The sequence below is a fragment of the Vigna umbellata genome, chromosome 3 (genome assembly GCF_029865625.1).
Source record: "Vigna umbellata cultivar VRB3 chromosome 3, Vumbellata_1.0, whole genome shotgun sequence".
Lineage (NCBI taxonomy): Eukaryota > Viridiplantae > Streptophyta > Magnoliopsida > Fabales > Fabaceae > Vigna > Vigna umbellata.
In genome coordinates this window covers 46,059,959-46,084,145 of record NC_142167.1, presented here as the reverse complement: position 1 = coordinate 46,084,145, position 24,187 = coordinate 46,059,959, and the positions used below count along the sequence as shown (strand labels likewise).

Sequence of the window (24,187 nt, the reverse complement as noted above, 5' to 3'; positions counted from 1 at the left end):
TGAGCGCTTATTCCCTGTGCTTTTGACCTTTTTTCCTGTGACAAAATGAAACAATTGTCATGGTAAATAATTATGAAGGACGAATTGAATGATTTTACTACACTTACCTGCCACGCCTCAGAAGAACGAAGCTCTACAAACTGACGCCATGTGTCTTCGTCAATTGCTGAATATTTGTTACATGGATTTTCATCACTTTTTGGTCCAAATATATATCTAGACGTCAATTTTGTCTTAAACCCTCGAAATCGTTCTGCAATTGCAGATAAACACCTATTCCTTAAGCTCTCGACGTTTGGCATATCAAATGTTATCTGCAACAAAGAAAGTAATAACCTTATCACAATACAGATTTATCAATAATGTGAATATAGAATTTTCCGCAATATTGCTTAACTTACCAATAGATCTTGCCAGATGAGATTCCGATCAGCCTCAGAAACATGGTCAAAGGATGGAGTAAGTATAGAGATACGATCATGTGCTAGTACTCCAAGGTAAGACCTAAATACATCTGCATTTGGGCCAGATGCAACTCCAGTGACCACGTCAATAATGACAGGTGTCCTCTCACCTGCATTTCTTCTAAGTATTAGTTGTCGTAACCTCGTTACTCCTCTCGTCCGTCTAGAAGTGGTGGGGACTTCATCGCCTGACGAATGAGGTGACTCAGCCATATATCTGTCACAATAAATAAGATGAAATATAAATAAAACACTTACATATATTACTTAACAAAAGCCATAAAAATTTAAACAAACATGAAATTCATACATAATCATATGGATTGGTCATATATATATTCCCTCATTGTGATCTTCTCGTATTGCTTGTATATCATCAATTAGAGGGTCGTCATCCAAATTTATTGTCGTTTTAAATGGATGGTTGTCAGCGATATGAATATTACTTAAATTCTCTTCTTTATCTTCAATTTGCCTTTTTCCTTGGAGAGCAACATACCAATGGTCAGATGCAGGATCTTTGACATAAAAAACCTGACTTGCTTGATATGCCATGATGAACGGTTCGTCTCTATAACCAACCTTTCGAAAATCAACAAGTGTCATACCAGATTCATCTATTTTGACACCACTCTTATTGTCTACCCACTTACATTTGAAGAGTGCAACGAAAAACTTAGTGTAATCAACTTCAAATATCTCTTCAATTCTACCATAGTATCTCATGGAACCAACTACAGGATTTTGATCTTTGGATGTGGAAAACTGTAGCGACTCAGCTTCTAAACTGACGCCACTATTTTGAACTGTGCTTTTATCATCCAAAGTTTTCGTATAGAATGTGCAATTATTAATTTCGTATCCTGTACAACATACAACATCAAACTTCAAGCCATTTGCTAACCAGAACAAAGTCTCAATAATCTTGAATGATCACTTTGATCGTGTTTGTATTCAAGGTGTGACCCTATCCCATTCAAGAAGATTCACTTTTTTTAGTTTATTAAACATATCAATTTAAAACAACATATCTTAATTTTCACGAAATTTTGCCAGCATTTCGCATTGGTCTTCAGGTTACACGAAATGAAAGTGATTATGAATCACAATCAAATATGCACCCGAAGATCAATACAAAACACAACGACAAATTTTCGTGAAATTTAAGACGTGTATATTAAATTTGATATGTCATAATAAACTATGAAAAAGTTATTACTCTTCTTAAACTGTCCAATCGGACAATTCAAGATTCAATACTTGTAAATTATTATTACCATCTCCTCTATTTTCAAATCTAAAAAGTACGTTTGTTAAAAAAATATGGAGATAGTAAATAATTTTTGTATTGAATCTTAAACGGGAAACTAAGGCTAATTCACAATAACAAACAAAATATTCAATCATATCATGAGATTTTAAGAATATATATCCCTATTAAATCAAATTTAACAATAATAAATCATTCTACAATAACAATAATAATCTACACTAACATAACATATACAAATATTTCAGTAATAATTCACTGAGGCTTCATTTTTCTTTCGCAATTTTCTATTCTTTCTTTAGTTTTGATCACTTTAAAACAAGCAATGAATTAAAATCTTCATCTTGTAATCTTTTTGATTGTTAGGGGTTCCAAATTGATTCCACCGTTACTTTTGCATCTGCTACTCACTTTTCCACCCTTAACATATTCAAACATTTGCACTCAAATCTTGGAACCAAAGATCCTCTATGTTTCCCAACCAAATAGAAATATTCTCTACTCACATTTTACACTGTCAAAGTCTCCTCACCTTACATAAAAAAAATACATCATTAAACTTCTTTAACATCTTTTAATATTATATAAAGTATATTGATTTACACAACATCAATTTTATTTTAATCAATAAAAATATTTGATTTCTCTTATTTAATGATGAGACTCTCTATTTCACTTATGGTAGTTCTCACAGTGTTGATCGTCAAAATGCCAATCCTTGTAAATTGTAGAGTCCTTCCATCACAGCAAAACCTCACTCATCATCATAAACCTATCAAGGATCAACCACAGTTTACACTTTCACTCACCAAAGACAAACCCAACACTCACGAAAATATAAGAACCCGTTTTTTGATTGAGACTCAAGTCAACACCATGTCTTCAGGGCCAAGCACAAGAGGTTCGGGTCATTAATCATGATCGTCGCCGTCAATTAATTTTTCTACCCGGTTATGTAATAGATATCAGTGCACACAAACAATGAACATGGAGAAACTTTTAGAATCAATTACCTAGGAGCGTGGCAGCGAGTTGGCGAGAATGAAAGCCGCGACTGGAACGGAAGCACCGGCGATGGAAGCAAACGCAGAAGCCACACACAAAAAAGTGAGACGCGTGGCGGAAATGGAAGCACAGCACACGCGAGAAGCCACCGAGAACGGAGGAGGCCGGAGGAGCAAACGCGACGACGAGGCGACGACGTTGAACGAGGAGACCGGAGGAGCAAACGCGAGGGTGAGAGGGTTACCTTACTTCTTCGTTTTGCTTCTGTAACGGCGCGCTGAGGGAAGAAGATGAAGGCGGTTCGTTTTCGCGAAAAATTTAAACACCTTACTGCCTCGGTTCCCCACTTAACCGAGGCATAAAGGCCTTACCACCTCGGGTTTCCTCATAACCGGTGCATAAACAACAGCTGTAGGTACTGAAGCGTCAAAGTTGCAGACGCGTTGGCAGGTCTGAGGCAAGATATATGCCTCGGTTATTCCAAAAACCGAGTTCGAAAGTGCGTTTCGGCTTCGGTTCGTTACAACCGGTGCATAAACAGTAGATTAAAAAACCGAAACGTCAAAAGTTGCAGGTTCTGGAGAACCATATATGCCTCGGGTATATGGAAAACCGAGTTGGAAGAGCTTTTTGGCCTCGGTTTGCTTGGGAACCGAGTTAATAACGCTTGGCAGGTGATAGCAGTGATTGCAGGGGTAGGTGGCAGGTCTTAGCGCAGAGGTATATGCTTCGGTTCTGCTCAGAACCGAGTTAGTATCGAGCTTTAGACATCGGGTATTGGGCAACCGAGGCATATAAGTTACCTTTATTTACATTTCTGCCACCGCGTTTTTATACGCTTCGGTTGTGCTTAAACCGATGCGTATGTGGCGTTTTCAAATCCCCGTTTTTTACTAGTGGTTCATTCTCGTATAAAAACATTTCCATCCAATTTCTAATAAAGGTCAACACCATCAAAAGTTAATTAACATATACACATTCTTTTCTTTCTTCTAAGCGCACCCCTCCCTCTTTTTCCTCTCAATTCACGTTGCTTCATATTAAAATGAACATCAACTTCACTTTTCATGAAGTGGCGCCACTTGAACAAATAAAAAGTCTCTCTCTTACTAGCCATTAATGTCGCGGGTCCCACCAATTCACAAATTACAAATCCACATGCATCATTCTTTCCATGCTTTTACGTAGCCAATATAACTTTCTTCGTATTCACTCGTGCTTTTACAATAAAATGATTTATAAAGTATGATGGATGCAAGACATTGTGGTATAGTAATTAAGGATAGGCTTCTTTCGCCGAGACATCGGGTTTTAAGTAATTTAGAAAGTGACATTGATAATTAATAAAGAAGAATAATTCTTATATGCATGAGAGTGATTAGGGGAAATCTAAACCCCAACAACATCTTCATCTCATAATACCAACATCATCATTCACTTTTGCGTTTCTCTTCAATTGATCAAAAACTACATTCATATTTACTTTCTTGTTTTACATTTAAAAACCCTAAATTGTTCTTCAAAGTCTTAATTAGTTAAGTAATTACATGATTGTTTAGTGTCGTGAGTTTCTTGGGAAACGATACTTGGTCTTACCATTTATTATTACTTAATATGATTTGGTATACTTGCCGAGGTTTTAACAAGTTTTTGGCACCGTTCCGGAGACTCGTGGTTTAAACTATACTTTTGTGTGATTCTTAACCGATTAGACTTTATCTTTATTTTTTGTTTCTAATTTTTGTTTTTATCTATTGGTGCTAATTGGGTGCTCTAGTGTTTTTTTCTCTAGTGTATGCAGGGTACAATTCGGACTAAAAGCACGAAAGTTTCTGAACCTCTTCTTATAAATCTGGACAATTGCACAAGAAAAAGGAGGAACAGGACGTCGAGAGAACTTTTCTCTTCTCCTAAGACTCTTCAACGACCTTCACCTCAAAGATCTGACCAGGAAACAAAAATATGGCTGAAGAGCAGAATGGTAGATGTACCTTGGTAGATTATGCAATAGTTATTGGCCCTCACCATTTTAATATCATTGCAAGGTCGAGGGTTAATGTTGAAAATATGGAGATGAAGCATGCTTTAATTCTATTGGTGAAGAACAACCAATTCAATGGATTATCACATGAAAATCCATATGAGCATTGGATCACATTCAGTGAGATATGCAATATTGTGAAGATCAATGGCGTGTCAGATGAAGCTATTAGACTTAGCTTGTTCCCTTTCTCTTAGGGAGGCAATGCTAAGATGTGGTTGAACTCTTTTCCAGAGAACAATTTTACTGAGTGGGAAGTAGTGGTTGCAAAATTTCTGAACATATATATTTCCCACAATCAAAGGTGAACAAAGGTAAACAATAAATTTCTTCTTTCAAGTAGGGCATGGATGAAACATTAGGTCAAGCATGGGATCGATTCAAAGGTTTATTGAGGCAAACACCCACACATGGCTTTGATGATCCTACAGTAGTTATTCTATTCCTTGGAGGTCTAAGCTCATAGACTAAATTGATGTTGGATGCCTCAATTGGAGGTAATATCAAGTGCAAGACTCTAGAGGAAGCTTATGAGTTTATTTAAAATATGGCTACCAACGATAATGAGATGCACAGTGAAAGAACTCAACTTCAACAGAAAGGAGTTCTACAACTACAATCTCAAGATGCTCTGTTGGCACATAACAAGATTATGACTCAACAACTGGAAACTTTGATGAAGAAAATCTCTCAATTGCCAAAGGAGTTGCAGAATGTTTCTCAAGTTCAACAACAACTTTGTGAGTTATGTGGTGGAGATCATATTAATGGTCAATGTGCTATGCCAGAAGATACCCAAAAGGAAGTCAAGTTCATGGGTCAAGGTAATCAGTTTCGTCCAGGTAATTACAACCAAGGATGGAAACATCAGCCAAGTATGGGTCAAAGGCAAGCTGGGCAACTCAATAGACCACAACAACAACAATGGCAACAAAAACCCTCCTTATCTGAAAAAACTGCAAAACTAGAAGAGACACTCCAACAGTTCATGCAAGTGTTTATCTTCAATCATAAGAGCACTGAAGCTGCTATAAGGAATTTGTAGATACAGGTTGGCCAGTTGGCTAAAAAGTTGGAGGACAAATTCGAAAAGTAGTTTGGGGCTAATACTGAAGTTAACCCTAAAGAGGAGTGTAATGCTATTATGAGCATAAGTAGTGAGAGGTTGGAAGAGAGAAAAATTGAGAGAAAAGAAAAAGTTGAGTTGAGTGAAAAAGAAGAAGAAAGTGAAGAAAAAAAAGTGAGGTTGAGAGGTAGGAAAAGAAGAAAGAAAAGGGAGAAAGAAAAGAAGAAGAAGATGGCGAGAAAAAAGAGAGAAAAATTGAGAAATATCTTCCTTACCCTAAAGATTATTCTAGAAAGGAAAAAGAGAGACAATTACGGTGTTTCAAGGAGATTTTCAAGAAATTAGGGATTACTATTCCATTGACTAAGACATTGCAAAAAATCCCTGGGTATGCAAAATTTTTGAAGAAGTTCCTCAAAAAGAAGAAATATTTAGATGAGGAAACAATTGAAGTACAAAGTAGTTGTAGTGTTATTCTGTAGAAGACACTTCCTCCTGAAGACAAAGATTCGGGAACTTTTACTACTCCTTGCACTATTGGGGATTATGATGTAGGGAAAGCCCTAATTGATTTAGGGGCTAGCATCAATTTAATGCCTCTATCTATGCTAAAGAAGAATGGTGGTCTTGAGGTCAAACCCACAAATATGGTGTTACAAATGGCGGATAGGTCTACCAAGAAACCCTACGGTGTAGTGGAAGATTTAGTGGTTCAAATTGATAAACTGAAATTTCCGGTGGACTTTGTAGTGATGGAGATGGGGGAAAGTGTGGAAATCCCGCTAATTATTGGAAGACCATTTATGAAGACAGTTAAGGTTGTCATTGATGTAGATGATAAAGTGTTAACACTGAGAGATCAAGATGAGGAGGTGACTTTCAATGTCTTCAATGATGAGCATTCGATTCAAGTGAAGAAAACTAGTTTACAGATGAAAATTTGTCAAAGATTAGTGTATTGAAACAAGCTGTTGATTCAATCAAGGGAGGTAATAATTATTTCTTGTCACAGGTAGAGGAAGAGAAGAAAGAGATTAAAGAGAAGATAGTTCACCAAGACTTAGAGTGTGATGATGAAGAATTCAAACCTGGCAAACCAGTCAAGTACAAGAACAGGCTATGGGTTGTGAAGGAGATTAAAGTGAATGGACTTATTGAGATTGAAGCTCCATATTCTAGAAGAGTCAAAAAGGTGGACAGGAAGTTGCTGAAGATAAGTTGGTGTGATGAAAGCAAGAGGAATACCAACATCAAAGCTTCAAACTGAGCATAATGGTGTCAGGCTCGTGACGTTAAACAAGCGTTTGCTGGGAGGCAACCCAGTGTTTTAGAAACTTTGATTTTTTTTATTTAATTAGTTATGTTTGGTGTGTTTACTGTTGTGTGGTATGATCTAGTTTGCATTAGAGATGTTTTTGTGGATGTTTGATTATGATGTGCATCGGGAGCTTTAATTATTTTAAGTGTGAGATGTTTAAGCTAGAGTTGGAAAGTGAAAAGTTTTGAATGGGCAAAAATCTGAAAAATTAAGGGTTGAAGCTGAAGGCCCCTGCTTAGGGATGCCTAGGGAAAGCAAGAAAAGAAGGGAGAAAGAATTACCGCATCGCGCTCAGCGCCCATTGATGGGCGCTCAGCGCCAGCGACGTGGGTTATAATCTTTTGGGCTTTTTGAAGCTTAACATCATTAGGCCCAATCCACTTTTAACCCTAAAGGGGGCGACTTATGCCTCTCTTTGCACTCTTGCATTTTCCAGCCGCACAAAGCACTTGATTAAAGATTTCTCTCAATTTCCCCCTTTTCATTGTTCCACCAAAAATCACCATTTCCACTCACTTTGCTTCCATACATCCAAGTTTAGGGTGGTTTATGAGTTGTTGCTGCTAGTGTCTAGAAAAGCCCAAGATTTTACTACTTTTTTGTGCATCTTTCAAAAGTTTTGCTCTCCATTCAAGTAAGCATCTTGGATTGTCAATTTTTGCTCTTGAAAGTTTTGATTTTTGATGGAAATTGATGTCTATGCATGATATATTGTTGATGCTGGTGATAAAACTGTGTTGGGATGGATTATTGATGAGTATATGATGAGTGTCGCACCTGCACCAAATTTGATGTGCATTAAGAATGCAGTATAGACTAGGAAGTGACTTTTAGGTCGTCTCTCAAGGACCAAATAGGGTTCAAGAATTAGGTCAAACACGTAGTGAGGGGGTTGGTGAAGAGTTTTGTGAATGCAAATGAACTAAATCAAAACACGGATATAAACACGGATGTAAACATAGAATTAAAACGGTTGGTCAGTAACTCAATTACTATGCTTCCAATCACAGATGAACAACAATTACACACTACTCTTATCCAAATCCAACACGAATCACCCAACTAAGCGAGGCTAATTCGGTCTTTAAAACTGCAAACTAAGCGAATGCAATGCACAAATCCAATCAGTCCTGCACTATACATTCTAATCAACTAAGTGAAGATTAAACACCAATTAGGCAACTAAGCGTATGCCCAATCGAAAGCATAAAACAGATTGAATAATGAGCCAAATTAGAGTAGTGGCATGACAGTTAAAGTGCAAGAGTCTCATTAATAAAGTACTCTAACCTCTAATCTAACATGAATGAATCAACTAAGGAAAGACCAATCATGCTATCATAATCGCGAACTAAGCGATCACAATACATCCATTCCATCCAATGTTTTTTATACAGATTGATCAACTAAGCGAAGATGCAATCACCAATTAGGCAACTAAGCGTATACCTACTACAAGAACACAATCAGATTTCATAGAATGTCAGGTAGAGCAGAATAAACACAAGAACAGTTCAGGAAATCTCAAAGAAACAATGTAATATCGCTAATGACCAACCCAACTTAGTTAAGCTAACATTACAACTGAATTATCACAACCGAACAAAATAGACAACATTAAAATGAACGAAAACACCGGAATAAAACATTCAATGCTAAGGTGCGTGAACAGTAAAATAAAATGAAAATGCAAGCTAAAACCTTGTAATGCACATTGTGCAGGACTAAAAAAAAAGTTGCTATGCTTAAGCTAAAAAAATAGAATGATATTTCATTACGGAGCAACACGTAAAAGAAAACGCGTTAACAGTGCAATAAAACAAAATGAGTGAGCTAACATGTCGAGTATATAAATCCTTCTCGGTCCAAGAGTGAATCTAATAAAACGAAAACCGTGTCTACCGCTCCAACAAAGAAAAGAAATGAGCTTCTGAATGACCAGCAAACCGAGAATGGAAGTGAGCTGTTGCACTGTTTCTCAAATTGAAAAGCCTTGAAATGTTGATTTTGGAACACCGCTTCTCTTCCAGCAATACGTGTGCTCCCAAAGAAAGAAAATAAAATTACTTCTCGTTGTCTGTGCTTCCTCTAGGTCGTAACATGTGTCCCCATAAATTAAAGGTAATGAGTGTTCCTCGATGCGTGGCGGCTGGTCCCTTTTATTCCCATCCAGCATTGTGTGCCTCTTTCCAGTCGTGACAAGCACACCTTCAAATTGAATGCAAATTCCTCTCCCAAAACGTCCCTTTTACTAAATGTAAGAAAATGAAATGTGCTCTTCATTCTAATAGAAATCAACGTTGGAAGCAAGCGACGTGCAGCAAGAACGAATCTCAATTCCCCTTGGTGTGAATCAACTAAAATGCAATATAGAAATAAGAAACGCTTTGATGTGAATAAAAAAAAACAACGTTCAGCATAAGCACACTACAGCTTGGACATGAAATTACTAAAGCATAAATGCATCTTTCGTGAATTAAAAAGCAACGATTGAATTAAGAAAAAGTGAGCAACTGATTGTATTCAAAATAAAGAAAATTGAATAATAAACATGGAAAGACACAAAATAATGAACCAATGTATCCTTCTTTTTCGAAGCAAAGTAAAATGATAAAAATTCATTCCCTGCTAGACGCAACTCCTTTAGTCGTAGCCCTCTTTCCTCTCCTCTGTGTGCTTTCAATTCAGAATATAATAATACCTCCCTCCGTGGCGACTGCCCTACTTCATATTAATTGTCCCCATCCATGCTGGACGCTCTCAATTATCTCCTGAACAAATTCAATCCAGCGTGCCCTTAGGCTAGGTCCAGCACCACCTGTCTATGTTGGACTCTCCTTTTGTGCTCATGGGCTGCACCTCTCCAAGCACCAAGTGAATCAGCAGCTGTAGCGTGAAGGCCTGTTGGACCCTCCCCTTTTTGCTTGCTGGACCGTGGTGCTTTTTAATTTGTTGGGCCGTGACACCACTTCAATTTGCTCGACATGTTGTTTTTTTTTTTAATTTCAAATAAAAAATGTAACCTTGTGCCAGCAGTAGAAGCGTGAAGTCCAGCCTTTGATTAACATTGCTCACCTCCTTCACGTGCTTTACTGGATGTCATCCTTTTTCCAGTAATGAAGCACCCCTTTCTCATAATCCCAAAGAGTAAAATCACCATAGTGTCCTCCTTCTTGTGCACACTTCTTTTGTGGAGAGTCTTGAATTCTGTGACAACTCTCCAAATGTCCCAAAATATTATCCAATAATTTCCCTGCAATTAATAATGCAAACAATTAGCCTCAGATAATTCAAATTAATTAAAATAAGAATTTCTGGTCAAATTAAACACAATTAGCAAAAATGGGAAAATACTGGACATTCAAACACAATTATCTAATTAAATCCGGTACAATAAGCTAAGTGAAGTCAAGAAAATATTGACTCATCAATATAACACTATTTAAACTACGGGCGTGAGGCATTTGGCCAGCAAAGGCCGTGATTTTGATTTCTGGTCTGGCGCTAAGGGCCCCCTTAGTGGTGCTCAGTGCGGGGGAATCTGCCTATGCTCTGATTTCTTGATCTGCTGTTGTTTCTGGTTGTGTTCAGGTGACGCTGAGGGCCCCTGAGTAGCCCTTGTTGGTATCATGACAACCGGTATCGTAGAGTCGCGCAGCGGAATAAGGTAAGCGGAAAGCGTGTTCGGTCATAACTTAAGTTAAGATGGTCTGTTTTTATAAAATTAGTTTTCTTAGAGAAATTTTATTGGACAGTTGATGTGCGGAAAATGTAAAGAGTGTAGGGAGTAAAAAATTCAACAGAGAATTTTTATCCTAGTTCGAATCAAAAGATTCTACGTCTAGTTGTTAATCACTATAAAAAGTGATTAACGTTTTCACTAAAATGAGTTTCACAGATTTACAATAGAGTGAATGAAACACTAAGATAAATCCTTTCTTCGACGAACGAACCGGAAGGGTGCTTCCTTCGACCAACGAATCGGAAGCGATCAAACTACACTTTCCTTCGACCAACGAACCGGAACAGTGCATAAACAGTCTTCCTTCGACCAATGAACTGGAAGAACTGCAGCGGTGCCAACTCGAAGAGAACCGCTCTGACCTTTGATCCACAAAGCGCGAGCTTCTCCTATTCACGAGACCAGGTAATGCAATGAACTAGCTTTTTGAAACTTCCTCAGATCACACTATATTCTCAAAAAGCTTAGAGTTAACCCTCTAAGGGTTTTAAAAACGACTATATATAGACAACTGGTCTGAAGTGAAAAGTCAGATTACAACTGTCAGTGATAATCAATTATTGTTAGTGATAATCCATTATTTAAGTCCATTATAGGTATTTTCAAAAAGTGATAATCGATTATTCTGAAGAACAATCGATTATTCTAGGGACTTGAGCAGTTCTCATCAGGACCAGTGATAATCGATTATTCTAGAGCAAAAATGGTTATTCAAGACAGCTCAAGATAATTGATTATTCTATCTCATAATCGATTATATACGCAACTTCTTTAGATATACAAAATTTCTAAGTTACACATGCTTAAACTTTTTCCTAATACATTTTCAAACTACTAAAGTGCTTTTAAAACAATTATGACTTGATTCTTCGAGTTTTATTACTTGCAGCATCATCAAAATCTTTTATCTTCAACGTACCAATGCTCCTCATTGGTAACAGCCCTCAGCGCTGGCGAGAAGTGGTTGATGCTTGGTTTGTGTTTTAATTTTAAGATGGATATGTCGGATGTTTGTTGTTGAGAGTGTGAACTGTGTTGAGAACATGAGAGAGCATATTTGTAACTTATAATGAGTATGTGATTGATTTGACTGTTATTTGGATTGCTCATTAGTATGGATGTTGTGTATCTTTTTGGTGCAGATATGGCATCCACATATGGTTCCAACGTATCAAGATTGTTGCCAACAAAATAGATAAATGGAAACAGAGGAGAGAGCAGGCATACTTCAACAAGTTCCTTTCACGCAATCATGAAAGGCACTTTGAGACAGTTCAGAACAGAAGACTGCTAATGGAGAGGAAGGTGGGGTTGATTCATTTCATGGCTCTACAATTTGAGAGGGAGCTAGGGAGAAGACAATGGGAGCACCTGGGTTCCTACCTTGCACTTGCCAACATAGTAGTGGTAAAAGAATTTTATACAAATGCAAGGTCCTTTGGTGGAAACCATGAAATGTACACCAGTTATGTAAGGGGAAAGAGGATCCCTTACGATGCTGCCACCATAAATTCTTTCTTGGGTAGTGTATGAACAGGGGAACAGCGCCAATTTGCTTTTGCAATTGAAGAGGAAATAAATTATGAAGAAGTGGAAGGGCCTTTATGCATGCAGGGGGGCACTTTCAAAGGAATAGGCAGGATTTGCCTATTCACTTCAGGAGATCTTTCTTAACCCCCCTGGAAAAGTATTGGATGGCATTTACACATGCCAACATCCAACCATGCTCTCATGTGTCAGACATTATGACACATAGAGTCGTCTTCCTCTATTGTGTGCTCAGAGGATTAAACATCAATGTGGGGCATGTCATAGAAAATGAGATTAGACAATGTGCCCACGCTATAAGCAACAAGTCTCCTCTAGGGCATTCATCTCTCATCACACACCTTTCTAAGCTGGAAGGTGTGAACACTTCCTTTCCACCCTTTGTGCGACCTAGGAAGGAGATTGACGCCTCTTATTATACCCAGTATTGTATGCTAGATGAGGAGCGAGTGTCAGTGCCAGGACCTCAGCCTCCTAGGGCTCACAAGAGACAACCACAAGCAGCTTAGTAGGATCAGGCTGAGGATGTTGCCCCTTTTCATATGGAAGACATGTATATGTCTCTAATGTAGTCCAGGATGGAGGCACTTTACAGAGGCGAGCAGGCGTTACTAATGACCCTGACATCTGCCTTCCCTAAGCGCCAGCTCATGTCTCAGGATGCTTTCATGGCCCGTGTTGCATGGCTTACTAATCCGGCGCAAGCTAGTGGAGGAGTTGGAGCATCTGGAGCTGCAACCATGAAGGAGGATGATAATGATGAGGATGAGGAATATGATGGAGAAGATGAAGAGGACGAAGAAGATGATGAAGGCTCAAATGATAGTAGAGGATAATGAGTCAGATGATAGCATCTAGTGAAGGATGCTAGGATGTTGCTTTTCCCGGACTTCATAGCACTGGCAAGTCCGAGACCAAAGGATTTAGATGATAGCATCTACTGATGGATGCTGCTAGATCAGGATTTTTCTTTTCTTTTCTTTTCTTTACTTTGTTGATTTTGTTTTCAGTTTGAACTATGTACTTGGCTAACTAAATAAACTGTGCTGCAATGGTGTGGTGTTTGGTGATGAATTGTTTTGTGATGAGTAATAGTGTCTTGTGCTTGCTCTATTGTTTTGAGATTCATGGTTGAGTTAATGATTGCTTTAGCTTGGAAGCATAGATTTTAATGTGATTAATATGCTGGACAGGATGTTTATCAAATTGTGGAACTTGAGTTAACCTGTGAGAGGTTGGACTCCAGAGTTTTTGATTGATTGAGTGTTATTGCTTTGGAAGCATGATTGATTTTGCCTGAGTTTTTATGATTGAACCACTTGTTTGCTTGTTACACATCATCAAGGCCATGTTTTTCTTCTCCCATATAAGTCAATGCCAATATGTGAACCCAATAAAGAACAATGTTGTTCTACCCTTTGAACGTTGAGCCTAAATATAAAAAACCTTTTTGAAATCCTTGCCTTGAGTTGAGTAGAGTATGTTTATGTGGTAATGGAGAATGGTTCAAGTTTGGGGTTGTGGGAAACCGGATAGAACTTTGTGAAAATCTTTAAAGAGCATTGAGCAAAAGAAAATGAAAAGAGAAGAAAAGAAAGAAAAGAAAAGGTTAAGGTTAATGCAATTAAAGTTGAGAATGAGTTCAAGATTGGTTTCTCACATAAAAGGATAAAGAAAGATTAATGTTGTATCATGAAGTAAATTGTTCACTCTCTTAACTCAAGGAATTTTGTTGTCTAGAAAAATCAATTTTCTTCTTAGTCTGCCATGTTAAAGCCTAGAAAAAGTCCTTGTGATGATAAATATCTTGTAAGTGTGTTTGATGTGTTTAAATGAAAGGCAAAGTTGATTTATGTGACATTGTGATAGTAGAGTGTAAGAGTGGCCCCTCACTATACACCTTTGAGTTAGAGTGAAACACTATCCTGGGTGAGGAATTGTTCCATGCACTTTATGATAACATTCTTGCTTGGTTGTTAATTGTTAATGAAGTTGGCATCTATTGTGTATGTTTTGATTAAGTGAGCACCATAGTTGAGCTTGATTGGTTAAAGCATTGTTATGTCTTGACTGATCTTTCTATGAGGAGCAGACATGAGTGATATACATTTCCTAGAAAAAAAAATTCTTTTTGGTGTGATAGACCATTGTAGTTTGGCTATGTTGTTAAGCCAGGTTTTGTTTTGCTTGAGGACAAGCAAAGTTTCAAGTTTGGAGTTGTGATAACGATAGATTTCACCATTATTTTGGATTCAATTTTGATGATAAATGAACCCTTTTTGACTTAGAAACTTGCTTATTCTCTTGCTTTAAGCTTATTTTTGTCAATAAGAGAGTTAGGTTATACTTGAGGATTTTATCACTAAATTTCCTTGATTTTGTAGGAAATTGGGATGAAAGAGGAGTTAAAATATCAAGAAGTTGGAACCTAGAAAGGATAGAAAGAGCACTAGAAGAGAAGGTTGCAAAAGATCGTAGGATGCTTGGGTGCCCTTTTATGGGGCCTTCAACGTAGGATGTCTCGCACCCATGCCTGGGTGTCCTTTTCTGGGGCCCTCAGCGTAGGATGTCTCGTACCCACGCTTGAGCGCCCTTTCATGGACGCTGAGCGCCATTCTTTGAGTACCGTTTCACGCTTGGGCGCCCTTCCTAGGGCGCTGAACGCCACTTCTCTTGCAAGCTCTCCTGGGCGCCCTAAGTAAGGGCGCTTTGCGCTGGTGACATTGGCACATAATCCAATTCAGTTGTATATAAGGACTTGCACGTCCTAGAGGGGGTATCTTTTGACAGAAGGGACGTAAATTTAGACTTTTTCAGCTCTCTAGCATTGGATGCAGAAGCTCTCCTTTTCGGTTTTTAGGGTTTATCTTTCATTCTCATTTCATTGTACATCTAGTTTCTCAATGACAAAGGGGAACTAAATTCATTTTTTGTTGGGGAAGATGTAACCTCTAAGCTCTCATGTATTTTAATTTATTCCTATTTATATATGCTTCTTTCATTAATTGTAAGGGTTATTCTCCTCTACTCTATGCTTGTTATGTTTAACTCATTCATGCCATGATTTTTAGTTTTCTTTGTTATTGACAAATACCTAGAAATCTAGAACTGGGGAATTTCTCCCAAGGGAACTATTTCCTAGACATAAGGATAGAACGCTTGGTTGTCTTAAGCTTCCGTTCGTAATGCAAAATTAATTATTTGGGATGCAAGACATTGTGGTATAGTAATTAAGAATAGGCTTCTTTCGCCGAGACATCGGGTTCTAAGTAATTTAGAAAGTAACATTGACAATTAATAATGAAGAATAATTCTTATATGCATGAGAGTGATTAGGTGAAATCTAAACCCAAACAACATCTTCATCTCATAATACCAACATCATCATTCACTTTTGCGTTTCTCTTCAATTGATCAAAAACTGCATTCACATTTACTTTCTTGTTTTACATTTAAAAACCCTATATTGTTCTTCAAAGTCTTAATTAGTTAAGTAATTACATGACTATTTAGTGTCGTGAGTCTCTTGGGAAATGATACTTGGTCTTACCATTTATTATTACTTGATACAATTCGGTACACTTGTCGAGGTTTTAATAATTATACTTGAGGAAATGATGTTACAGATGTTATTGACACATGAAAGATTCGAGAGATGACGGGTGATAGACTTCAGATTTTCTTTTAAGGTTGTTGCGTTTGAACTTTGAGACAATGTAATTGGACTTCTATATTTCCTTCGTTATTTTCATTAATTATGAATAATGTAATTGGATGAGGATTCTGGAACTATTATGTTTTGAATAAATTATTCATGTTTAAATTTTAAGATTTTTGAAAAATATGTTTTCGAGTGCTATGATAAAGTTTTGAAATTTACCGATTTTTTAGTAATCCGTGACACCCTGAATTTTTGGGGTGTTACATGCACATAGACAGTTTTAACTTTGTTGACCCTTCAAATACAGACTCATTTGCTTTTGCCAATAAAATGCAAAACCCTGAGTGCCTTCATTTAGAGACTCTAAACGACTTGTTACTATTCAACATGTCGACTAAGAGCATTATTGACCATCTCTTACATATGCATAAAGCGATCCATTTCAGAGATCTTTACAAAAGTGTTCGAACTTGTCGCCTGCCAATTTTCACAAGTAGTTGAGGTAGAGGAAATTTCTTCACCATGAAATGTCTAAATCTTGCAATTTGGCATGAACCACTTTTAGTATAGGTGAACTTTTAGCACTTCATCTTTCAAAATTCTTTTACATTCATACTTGATGCATGAGCATCTAATCTCTCTATCAAGAGCATAATATTTATATTGTCGAGCCGTTCGAAAAAACTCTTCAACTTCTTCGACAAAAGTTTTCTTCAAACCTCTCCTGCTGCTATAATAACAATAATACACCCATCCATGGTAGTTGGGAACTTCGGCCATGTTTTTATGACAATTCAAAGGATGAAAATTTTAAATCACAAAAGGAGGTTCATATAGAAAATGAGTTGTACAAATCCTAATGAGTTTTACAATTACTTTTAAGGATGTGTAAATACTACACTATATATCGAAGAATATACCAAAACAGACATCACTCTAAGACTAGGTTATGTTTTAGTTTACTTTCATTAGGGTTATCAAGTTACAGTTCCCTTGGCCTAGTTAACTTTTTCCTACTAGAAACTTCTTATAATACTCCAAATAAAGACAAAGTCTTCAACTTTAAGTGGTGAATCAAAGTTCCAACAACATGGTACTTGTTAAGATTTGTAGGAATAATACATTAGAAAAGCTTTGAACTATGTTGTTCAAAGGACAATTGATATTGTGGTCCCATAACAATTGATTTAACTTTCTAACTTTCCCCTAAATTGAATTAATTTTTTACTAGAGCCCCCTTACTAGTTGTTGTAATCTAACCTTAAACCTCTACCTAATTCACGGTTCAACCTAAAAATAATGCACCTAATTCTCTCTCAGTCATAGTTCCTCCTTTAGGCAACACTTTTACACCCGAGAGCTACACAAAATAGACACTAGACTAGGTCCTACATGAAACTAGAGATTCTACATTAAAACCATTCCCATTACATGACTCCAACTACCCACCAACTACTAGGTTACCCACTCCAATGGTTAAAACATGCCTCTTAACACTCTAAACTTAGGAATTTAAGGTCAACACACATAAACATAATTATTCTCATTATCAGGCTTAGTGAAAATACTCCAACTATAATAAAACTCAAGACAACTATACCCCAACCCAATGAAATAATAACTTAACCATACAAGACAACAAGCAACAATTAAACCAAGTTTTCATTCATCTTGCTTTAACCTCAGTTCTTCAATTAGCGAAAGTAATCTAATAATTAAGAAACACATCACATTTGATTCATATTTGATTGCAAAATTCTACAAGTAAATAACATTAACCTCCTACTTTAGATAAAAGAAGATGGCTTAATCTTGATGCATGATGGGGAAGTGCATACCTAGAGAGAATATACTAAATGACATTTAAGAGAATGGGAAAGAAATTAAAAATGGAAGAGATTAAGGAAGAGGAAACTTATGATTTGAAGATGCGCCACTTGAAGGAAGCTCCAAGATAAGCATAAAAAGGAGGACCGCCACTTGCTTGAGCAAGATAAGGTATGCCCAAAATAGGGACTTTGGAGACAGAATACTATCTCAAAGAAGATTGCAAAAGTGCAAATCAACTCAAAATTCAATTGATTCAAGGTAAGGTACAAAAAGGAGACCCCTAAGCCTTCTTATATAACCTTTGGAGTGAGATAGGATGCAAGATCTAAGAGATGTGGGACTTATGAGTGTGGAGGTCATCCAGCAGCTGCTGCAGTTCCTCTAGGGACTTTTGAGTCCCACATTGCTCAATTCTCTCCACTCCAAAGGGTTTATAAGGAACCTAGTTCTCCAATAGTTCAAAACATAAAAGCTAGCTATGCTACCTTGCGCTACAAGCTAAGACGCCTTCTTTCTCTTCTTTTCTTTTAAGACCAAGCCATTGAAAGTCCCACATTGCTTGTGCTTAAACGAAAAGAAAGGTTTATAAGCGTTTATTCAACTAGAACTAACGAAAAGAAACAAAGAGGCAAATACAAGCCTATGAAATCTATTCTACTCTTTTTATGCTTGTTGTCACTTTGAAAACTCTTTATTGTTGCCCCATCTATGATCATATCATCCCCCCCAGTTTGGAGAGGATTCGACCTCGAATCTTGAAAAACCTGCAACAAAGAGAGATTAGTGACTTATTTCGTGTATAAACCAAAGGAACTCCTCCTGGATCAAATGTTAACCTACAAAAAACATCAAACATTTTCTCAATAAATTGATGTTTACCAAACAATGTATATGGAAAAGGAAAATTGAAAGAATGGGTCTTTGAAATTTGATTTATTTTTTTAACGAAAACTAAAAATCCTTTTTTAGAAAAACTTTTATTTTTGTCTTGAGTTAAGTGTAAAAAAGAATACATTAAATCAAGATATGGGTTGGAAATGGTGTGTGAAGAAGTGGTAATAAGAGATGAGAAAGATGGGATATTTTCACAAAAGTTTTTAGGAAAAGAAGAAAGCTTAATATTTGGAGAAAAGTGGAAGGATGGAAAAACTCCCCTATCATAGCTTGGATCCAGTTGAATGATGGGAGGGGAAGGTGCCTGCAATAACACTTTCTTTGTGATTAGGACATTTGCCTTCTCCTTTTCTCTCACAATTTCTTCTTTTTCTTTGTTTGCTTTCTCCTCTTTTTCTTTCCTCTCATGTTCTTCTTTTACTCTCTCCTCTTGGTTATCTTGAATGTCCTTATTTAAACAATGAAGCATAACCTTCTCTTTTTCTTCACTTGGTGAGGAAGAAGAGCTATAAGTGTGTGTAGGTGAGGAAGAGGTAGACTCATTAATGACAACTTCTTCTTCCCTAATGCACACTACCCTTTTATTAGGACAAGACGATGCTATATGACCATGCCCTAAACATTTAAAACACTTAATATGGCTAGGTCTAGAAGGAGATGTAGATGGGGAGGAGGAATGGTTAGAAGAAGAATGGTTAAAAGAAGAATGAGGACAAGATTTGTTAGTGGGTTCCTTAGAAACATTCTTGGCTTTATCCTTTGATGATGAAGATTTGTAGAAAACATCTTTTGAAATTTTGTTGTGAAAAGCCTCTTTTTGCAAGACTTTCTTCTCAACTTTCATGGCCCTATGAACCACTTCATCTAAAGTCTCATCATCATGGAGTTTCAAAACATCTTGGATGTTTCTATTGAGTCCACTAATAAATCTAACTATTTTTGCATGATCATTTTCTTTAGTGTTAGTATGATATAGGAGCACTTTGAGCTCGCGAGCATACTCCTCCACACTTCGTCTACCTTGAGTAAGCCGTTGGAGCTTAATCAAGAGGTCCCTATGGTAGTATGGAGGTACAAAATGTCCCTGCAATGTTCCCATGTACTCGCGGGTGAGGCCATGGTTAAGTATCTCCTATTTAGCCATTGTTTGGCGTATCCCTCTAAAGCTAAACAAGCTAACTTTACACGCAAAGGTCCATTTACACTATATAAATCAAAAATTTGGTCTACTTTAACTATCCAATCTAGAAAAATAGATGCTCGGCTTCCCCTTTGAAAGTAGGCAAGTTCAACTTTGGTAGTGTAAGGCCATGGTCCATAGCTTTATCTTCTTGATGCTTCTTTGGCAAGGGAAGGTATACATTTACGGTTCTAGCTTCTTGCTTCTTCTTGTAGGAACCATGATCATGACCATGAGGTTGATCCCCTTTTGCTTTCGCATCCTTGTCCAACCGTTTACTAATGGAGTCAAGTTGATGTTGCATTTGTTGAAAAGCCTTCATCAAATCAAATTTGCTAGAAGCACTTTCGTGATGACTAGCTCCATTGGAGGAAACACGGCTTGAACCTGTAGACATGTTAACAAAGCAAACAACAACAAAGCTAACACACAAAACTGGTAGGAAATGGTGGATACACACGGTCCAAATAGCAGCCACAAAACAGCATCACACTCACGGTTGCACTCAAAGCATGCAAGGAAAAATGGCTCAAAACTCACAGTAAAATGGCTCTCAAGACAAAACAAGGTCAGCACTCTTCTTTTAAAAATAGTATAATGTCTCACAAGTCCACTTTGAGAGCACCAAATCAAGTCTAAAGCAAATGGAAATATGTATAATCCACCCTCAACGCAAAGGAGCCAAATCAAGACAGCCCATGGTAGAAGCCAAAAGAAAATGAATGAAAACTACAAGACAAATGAGGGAAATGGAACCTAAAAATCAAGAAACTTGGCACACAATAAGGAGGCAGCAATCTAATGATTTTATGAAGACAAAACAGCAAGAAAAATGGAGGCAAAACAGTGGCACAAAATGAACAAGACAGCAGCAAACAAATTGACACAACTAAGAAGTAAATCACACCAACATGCTAGGCATACTTGAAGAGTAAGATCAAATTAATGCTGGAAATAATTTGGCAAACCTCAAACCTATATATTCTGTAATTGTAGTAAAATAGAGGCTCAAAATGAAGCTAGCAAACACACCAACAATGAAGATAGCTCATGGCCAGACCAGCACAAACAATGCAAAACAATTTTTGATTTTTTTTTGTGGTGCATGCAGTTTAGGAGATTGGCTAGTCTCGGCCAAGTAAAATTGAGGTGCTTAGGTGTGTTTGCACAAAGCTAATATTTGATTGGTTTAAGACCTCTACTAATGCAGAATATATAAGCAAAGTTTACACACTTAAATCCTATGATGATCAAACTCAATTCAGCATACAAACATGGAGATGTAAAAAACTCTTAGCTATGCAATTTCAGAAAAATACTCTAGAAAACTCCTAAAGAGGACAAACATATGACTCATATCAAAGTTAACAACCAAGAAAGACGCAAATAAGCCAGCCAAGACAAGAATTATAAGCTGGAAAAACAAACAAAAGGAAATAGGACACCTACTTGTGGAAGACCTCCAATAGCATTGTTGCTGTTTGAAGAAATGACTGCTTGTATAATGCTCTGGACAGCTACGGATAATCACCTCCAAGCTGTGATATGAAGTGTTGAATCCTTGCTTAAGAGTATTGGTAGGGCTTAGCACCGTCCACATATCAAATTCAGCCACCACAAGTACAAAACAACAAGCAAACAATGCAAACAGATTAGAAGTCACACAACAGTAAGCACTGGACTGACATAGTGGAGAAAAAATATTACTGGGAACAGCATAGAACAAATTTGAACAAAGTAAAAATTGTACATGAAACTAGACATCCAGACGAAACTTTGAAAAAAAAATTTCATGGAAAACGGACTAGAAATGAAGCTAAACTAAATCATACAAGTTGACTGTATTTTCACGCAGAGGCTGGGCAAGACAGAAAATGGCTCAGCGAAAATGAACATATCTAAGCTATTCTACTCTAGCATGCAATTCCTAAGAGATCAAAAACCTAAGGCTCATGATACCACATGATGGGGAAGTGCATACCTAGAGAGAATATACTAAATGACATTTAAGAGAATGGGAAAGAAATTAAAAATGGAAGAGATTAAGGAAGAGGAAACTTATGATTTGAAGATGCGCCACTTGAAGGAAGCTCCAAGATAAGCATCAAAGGAGGACCGCCACTTGCTTGAGCAAGATAAGGTGTGCCCAAAATAGGGACTTTGGAGACAGAATACTATCTCAAAGAAGATTGCAAAAGTGCAAATCAACTCAAAATTCAATTGATTCAAGGTAAGGTACAAAAAGGAGACCCCTAAGCCTTCTTATATAACCTTTGGAGTGAGCTAGGATGCAAGATCTAAGAGATGTGGGACTTATGAGTGTGGAGGTCATCCAGCAGCTGCTGCAGTTCCTCTAAGGACTTTTGAGTCCCACATTGCTCAATTCTCTCCACTCCAAAGGGTTTATAAGGAACCTAGTTCTCCAATAGTTCAAAACATAAAAGCTAGCTATGCTACCTTGCGCTACAAGCTAAGACACCTTCTTTCTCTTCTTTTCTTTTAAGACCAAGCCATGGAAAGTCCCACATTGCTTGTGCTTAAACTAAAAGAAAGGTTTATAAGCGTTTATTCAACTAGAACTAACGAAAAGAAACAAAGAGGCAAATACAAGCCTATGAAATCTATTCTACTCTTTTTATGCTTGTTGTCACTTTGAAAACTCTTTATTGTTGCCCCATCTATGATCATATCACAAGACAACCACAAAACCTCCCCCAAGATTGTCTAAGCCTACCACTACACAAACCCTCGTCCTTGCTCAATGGACCAAGGAACTCCACATCACGGATGTGGGCTCCTCATGCCAGAATCCAAGAACCCTCGTACAAGAACCCATAACATAAGAGAGACCCAGTTGTCTCATGGCAACACCCTCCGATGGTGGCATTAACGAAAAAGGCCTCCGCCGAGGATGAACGAACAATAAAACACATCAATTGGATGGTTGTACCACAACAACGAGACTAAGGACAAATACAAGAGCATAGAGCAAAGAGGAAGAATTCGCTGAAATGGAATTTAAGGTAGGGAATACCCAAATTTTGAACTCATTGGAATAAAGAACTTACCGATAACCTTGGATTTATCAGTAAATATTCGTATGTAATTCCATCAATACTTCAAACTTACATGTGGATATTGCCCTAATAGTAATTATCATCAGTAATAAATAATATTTTTGCAGTGTAATTTTTTGACGTATACTGGTTTTATGGAGGAATAGAAAATAACCTCAAAATGGATTGATTGTAGCAAGCAAGAAAGGCAGTCAAGAGTTTGGTTCTTGAGCGAGAAAGAAGGTTTGAGTCATGGCAAATATTCCAGCAATGAGTTTTCCTGTTCTTACAGACAAGAACTAGAGTAGGTGGAATACGCAGATGAGGGTCTTGTTCCGATTTCAAGACGTCAGCGAAGTTGTAGAAGAAAAGGGATACGAGCTTGACGATGGTAACTCAGAGAAGAAAAAGGAAACATTTAGGAAGAAGGATGTTAAAGCACTATTCATCATCCATCAGTGGGTGGATGACACACACTTTGAAAAAATTCAAAATGCGAGGACGGTACGAGAACCCTGGAACATATTGGTGCGATGCCATTCTAGAGGTGACAAGATTAAGAAAGTGAAACTGCAGACACTGAGAAGGCAGTACTAACTCATGCAAATGGACGAAAATGATAAGGTAGCCGAGTATTTAAATAAGATTTTGTCGATTACTAACCAAATGAAAGGTTGTGGTGAAGCCATCAGTGATCTCATGATAATTGAGAGAATTATGAGATCACTGCCTTAAAGATTTGACTACATAGTGGTAGTAATCGAGGAGTCCAGAGATTTGGAAAAACTGAAGATTGAGGAGCTTCAAAGTTCATTAGAAGCGCATAAGTTGAGAATGCTAGAAAGAATCTTGTTCGGAATGATGATCAAGCGTTGAAGGCACATCACTCCAGAGATGAAGGCAAGAAGAAATTCAAGAAATGGAAGGGAAAAGCAACAAAAGGGAAATGGAAGAATGATCACAATGCAGATGATCAAGACGAGAAGTATGATTCGGCAGATGAAAAAGGTGAGGTTGACAAAAAATATAAGAAGAAAGACAAGAGGAACATCGAATGTTTAATTGTCATAAAATGGGACATTATTCCAATGAATGTCGTTCCAGCAAAGGAA

General features: G+C 37.4%; 1 pseudogene; it reads right to left on the bottom strand.

Moving 5' to 3' along the window:
- Positions 1–18,657: 18,657 nt before the first annotated feature.
- Positions 18,658–20,416, bottom strand: LOC148202697 (uncharacterized; annotated as a pseudogene).
- Positions 20,417–24,187: the final 3,771 nt, after the last annotated feature.